Source organism: Jaculus jaculus, chromosome 12 (genome assembly GCF_020740685.1).
Source record: "Jaculus jaculus isolate mJacJac1 chromosome 12, mJacJac1.mat.Y.cur, whole genome shotgun sequence".
Taxonomy (NCBI): Eukaryota; Metazoa; Chordata; class Mammalia; order Rodentia; family Dipodidae; genus Jaculus; species Jaculus jaculus.
The window spans coordinates 90,903,925-90,909,872 of record NC_059113.1 but is presented as its reverse complement, the minus strand read 5'-3'; the positions used below and the strand labels follow the sequence as shown (position 1 = coordinate 90,909,872).

General features: G+C 37.7%; 1 long non-coding RNA gene across 1 annotated transcript; it reads right to left on the bottom strand.

The window, feature by feature from the left end:
* Positions 1-762: 762 nt before the first annotated feature.
* On the bottom strand, positions 763-1,090 carry LOC123453715. The gene is made up of 2 exons (XR_006632934.1): positions 964-1,090; positions 763-902 (listed from the first exon to the last, which is right to left on the bottom strand). It is a non-coding gene; the product is annotated as an uncharacterized LOC123453715 (long non-coding RNA).
* Between the last annotated feature and the right edge of the window lie 4,858 nt (positions 1,091-5,948).

Genomic DNA, 5,948 nt, shown 5'->3' with positions numbered 1-5,948 from the left:
AGAATGTGTGTCTCACTGATTTCCTGATACTGTGTCATTCTTAGTCCACTGACCGAGGAGGCTGCCTTGATGGACTTGACTGCAGCTTCAAACACTTCTTAGGTAAACGAAGGTTGGTGGTGCCACTGTCCACGATGCTCTTGTCATAGATGTACTCCTTGCAATCCATTTTTAGATCTTGTCCATTGATTTCCACACGTACAATGATCACCTCATAATACCACTCCCGCCGGATGGGTGTGTACCAGAGACTGCCTGTGTACAGTGAATGGTCGATACCCCCAATGATCTGGAGGAGACAGTTTAGCCTTTGGTCCCTGATACAGGTCCAAGAAGTAAGGGAAGATTCCTCCTTTGCATAGCAGCCTCTGGTGGTAGCCATGCAGAAAACGTGGGGGGCAGCGTCCACCGCAAAGTTACTGCTTCCTGTGTCCACCAGGACGTTAAGCTTCCGCCTTTCTCACACAGGTTCTCAATTTCAGTTTTCAGGTCCTGCTCCTTTTGCCAAAAACTCCTTCTTTTCTGTCTCTATTTTCTTCTTGGTTTCTTCCCACTTTATGGTCACATCCTGAATAGCCTTGAGTATCTCCAGGAGAAAGTCCTAATGGTCACTGTTCAAAATTGGATTGTGCCGACCGATGTTTAAGTATTGCCAATAGTACCAGGAATGGCATTCTAGCAACCGCTGGATCCAACAGATAGGATCTCGTTTTGCTATGGCTCTGCTTATTATATGGAGGGGATTAATGTTTTCTTTTTTTCTGGTGATTCTTCATTTCTTCTTCTCTCCTTTGCTGAAGTTGCTTCAATTGCGCTTGGAGTTGGTTTTCCACCTGCCTCTGCTTGTCCAGGACTTCTTGGTAACGCTCCTTCAATGGGCTTCTCTCTGTCATCATTTTGTCCTGGGCCTCGGCGCCTCCGGCTATCCGCGCAGGCCGACGCCGACCCCGGCCGCTCCCGTACCTTCCTGCTTCTTGGCGAAGTCGCTCGGCTCACGCCCGAGGGTCGCGTCCCAAGCGCCGGCTGCTTACGGGGTCCCAAAGACGCGGCTCCCAGACACTCACCCTCAACTCCGCCACAGCAGGCTATCCTTTATATGTTTTATGTCACCTAATCCTATCAACTCCATGAAGTAGGGATGATTATCACGCTTACATTACAGATGAGAAAACATACCGAGCTTAATTTTCTTGCTCAAGATTTCACAGCTGGTGAGATGCTGCAGTGATTGCAGCCATGTGATTATGCTTCTAATGTCTGCCATCGCCAATTATTCAATGTTACTTGTAGCTGTTAACATTCCTTCAATCAAATGACTATTGTTAGGGCAAAATTGAAGTTTCTTACATATGTGATAGTCTTTTCTCAAAAGCTATTGCTCAAGTTTGAATTTCTCATTCTCCAATGGGAGCAGTTAGATAATACAATAACACCTTTATAAGTTACTCCTCAAGACCGGCAGATGGGAAGGAAGGGGATAACATGTATTTTCATAACTTCTGACTTCCATAAAGTACTTCCCTCTTTGTTTTTAGCACAGAAAAGTGTTGACAATTCCATTGCATAAGGAAGGGAATCTGCAATTATTTACAGAGTCACTCCACAATAGCTCATCACTTCAGTGGGAAGACTCAGAATTTCATGAATATTTTAAAAGTCTTCTCACTAAATGGTGTGTGTGGGGGGGCGGAGGGTAAGTATAGATCATTGGAAATTCCAGGTCAGTTTGTTGCATCCCTGGTAAATGTTTGTTCCCCACATAGCTTCCATCTTGTATTTTGAAATGAAAAAATTTCTGGTCTAAGTTTTATTCCCATGTGAGAAAAGAAAGTGAAGCAAGGAAAATAGACTGGCTATTTGCCACAGTCACTCACGGTCTCAGCTGCAGGGGAGAGAGGACCTTTGGGGAAACTACTTGGCATTTAAAGCAAATGGTTTCTGAGGCAACTATTGGATGGAGCTGAATATTGTTAAATGATTTTCTTCTGTGATCCTTATTACTAATGAATCTTCTTTAAGAAACATTTAAAGAGTAAAAAGAAGGCCAGGTGTAGTGGTGCATGCTTTTAATCCTAGCAGTTGGGAGGCAGAGGTAGAAGGATTGCTATGAGTTCAAGGCCACCCTGAGACTATGTAGTCTCTAGCCTGGGCTAGAGTGGGACCCTAACTTGAAAAGAGAGAGAGATACTAAGAGAGAGAGAGAGAAAGACACAGAGAGAGAAACGACAAGCTATTTTTATTAATCTTTTCATTTTCCTCTTTGTCCACAGAACCTAAAGAAATGGTATTGCCTGCCAAGAGATCTGTGGTGTTTAATGAAAAACAAGACCAAGGTAATAATACTTAATTGTGACTGATATTGTTATAGTCTGTTAAATACTTGATGCCATTGACTTTCTTTGACAAATGGTTGGAAATATTGAGTGACTTATTAAATGAGTAAATTGTAAATTATGATATGAAAACTAGAGGAAGAATTTATGATGATCTTCATATTTGCATAGTGAACTGTGTTTTTATTTTTGAATTGTGGTTTTTAAATAGATAGTGGCTTATGAGAAAATTGTTGAGAATTGTTAATTTTTGATACTACTTTTTATTTATGCTAATATGTGAACAGGATCCTGAGAGTTTGCATTTTTTAAAAATATAACTAGTTGGCATATATTTATAACTGACAGGCAATAAGAGAATGAAGCTTGTCAGACTATAGTGATGTGAGATTTTCTCTTACTTAAGCATGAGTCAGATAGATTTACATATTATATTTTAAATATGCAAAAATATGTCATTACAAATTTTGAGAAAACCATCAAGTTTTATGAAGACAATCTCATACAAAACACATACTTTCTCTGGAAAGATTGAATTATATCATACAGTTGTTGAATAGCATGCCTGATTATGCTTAACAGATTGCATATTTAGTTGCTAAATTTTCAAATTGCCATGTGATTTATTTACATATGTTGTCCTAAGAATATGAAAACTCATGCAAATATTTTAGTGGCATATCCATGTAAACAAAGTGAGTAGAAATGCAAATGTATAGTATTTATGTATTTTATGAATAAAGCTACTATCTCAATAGATTTTTTTAAAGAAAATTTTCAAAATGGTTGGAATTATGAAAGGATATAGACACATCTATTGAGTGCTGTCCCTTTATACAGTTATACTATATTTATATATATATTTGATATATATGATACTTGATATGTATATATGAGATACTTGAACTGCATTATATGGTACACACTAGTTGGGACTATCTGATTGGATTTTATATTTTACTAATTAATGCACTGCCCAAACACAAAATAATATTGAGATAAATATAGAATTTTTAAAAAGACTTTTTGCTTAATTTTATTTACTTATTTGAGAGTGAGAGAGAGAGAGAGAGAGAGAGAGAGAGAGAGAGAGAGAGAGAATGGACATGTTAAGGTCTCCAGCCACTGCAAACAAACTCCAAATCCATGTGCCACCTTGTGAATCTGGCTAATGTGGGTCCTGGAGAATCGAGCCTCAAACCGGGGTCCTTAGGCTTCATAGGCAAGCGCTTAACCACTAAGCCATCTCTCTTGCCCTATAATTTTTAAATATACTGGAAATCACCAGAAAAATTGTTTCTGATCTTTGATGTACAGTATATCAAAAATCAATTGTTAAAATGCAGTACAAATTAGGAGGCTTCTACTTATTTCTGGCTTTCAGTTCCACCTTCAAAGGAGACATGTAAACCCTTTGAGAAAATGGCCTCTCTCTCCTCCAGGAGATATTTGAATTGTAGCTTATTTGATCCAAGTTTCATTGATAGTAAAATACTAATTCAAACTTAAAAATTTTTAAATCTTTGATGGAGTCAGCTGATGGCTGTCTTTTGATAAAACAATTAACTCTGAGTCCTCAAAGGGGAGAATGATCATAAATGATTCCTAGATGGCATGCAGGAGTGTTGCAGGTGAGCTCATGGTGCAGAGTGGGCTAAGGGAGAACGGTGGAGGGAGGTGAATAGATGAATGCTTGTTGAAGGGGAATCCATAGAAGAAGGCACAGAATAGAAAGAGAAGTGAGCGGTGTGGGAAGAGCCAGGAAGGAGGGTCATAGATTCATGTGTTTCTGGATGACACTTTCAGAGGTACATTCATGTGTACTCTTTTGCTTCTCAGAGGTCTTTACATACCAACATGGTCAATTTCTTAAGTGTTTATTAGGTATTTGCTTGATTTTAGATGTGACAAATTTATTTTGAAATTAATACATGTAAGGAAAAGTTGGGATTTCGAAAGGAAATCCCATTAACATGGCAGTTTTTTTTTTAAACTCATGTATATCATCATAACAATGGCAAGCAGAATATAAAAATTGCAGGATTGATCAGTGAAATGCCATGAATTCCAGTGAAAGTTGGGATTACTGGGCTGGAGAGATGGCTTAGTGGTTAAGGTGTTTGCCTGCAAAGCCAAAGGACCTTGGTTTGATTACCCAGGCTTCACATAATCCAGATGCACAAGGGTGCATGCGTCTGGAGTTCATTTGCAGTAGTAGTTGGAGGCCCTGGTGTGCTCACTCACTCTCCTTCTGTGTGTGTCTACCTCTTTTCCTTTTTCAAAAAAATAAATAAATTATTATTTTTTTTAAGTTATGAATACTTCTAAGGCCCATGAAGAAAAGAATAAAGCTGACTCGCGGGGCTGGAAATAAATTCCACATTTCATATGTGCAGTGCTTTGTGGGGATGTGGTTACAGCATCAGGTCAAGTCGGCTTCCAAACAGTATTTCCACTGCAAATCAGAGAATGTGACTTGAAATAGCTTCATGGGAAGTTGGGTAAAAGGCAATTTTCAAAGAAGAATTTCCATGTGGAGATTATTATAGCTGTAAGATATTTATGTGATTTTTAATGACTGTTTGACTTTCTGATTCTTCTGAGTCTCAGTTTCTGTGAGCTATCATGTTTTTGAAACTTAAAAACAACTCCCAAGACTATAAATGACATTTTCCAGAGACAAATCCTCCTGCTAGTATTGACATTCATCCATCAATTTTCCTCCCATGTCTTACCTTATATATTTCTGTCCTAGCCCACTATGTACTGTAAACATTCCTGTCTTTATTTATGTAGATAACTCCACCTGAATGCCCAGCCTTTTTTCTTTTTTTTTTAGCTTAAAACCTTTCTTTAAGAAATGACCTTCTGAAATCCTCATCAAATTGTAACTCTTCCCTCCCTCACCTGGCACTCATTCACTGAAGTCACTTAGATTCAGTATTGGTCACAATGTCATTGATTTGCACAGATTTAAATATGTGTATATATGCATTTATGTGTGCATACGTAATTTTCTATCACTGTACATGAAAGGGAATAGAATTGATTTTTCTTCAATATAATTATAAGAATAAATGTCTGACATTTGTTTTCTTCACTCCTCTATGTAAATATAAACACATTTTTTAATGACTATGCTCCAGGATTTCCATTAAAGGACTTCTTAATAGGCTGAAATAGTTCTTTGTATTACAAAATGTATAATTTTGCCAGATTTTGTATTAATTAGGATTACTTTGAGAACTTACTCTATTTTTATCACTTATTTTCAATAAGAATAGAAATCCACTGATTTATAAAGACACAGTAGAAACACTCTTTTCACCACAGGGAGATGGCCTAATTCTATCACCCACTGGCTCAGTGCCACTTTGCACATGTCATTGGAGAAAAACCTAACCTGAGTTACTCAACAAAGTCACTTTGGTCTGAGAGGAAAATCATTTCCATATTCCCATATGAGAACAACTACCTATTTCTTATCTTAGGTCAAAATAAACAGAAAAATAAGTTATATAGTAGTTGCCCACTCATTTACTTTAAGAAAATTTTGTTTGTTTTTATTTATTTGAGAGTGGCAGGCAGAGAGAGAAAGAGGCAGATACAGAGCGA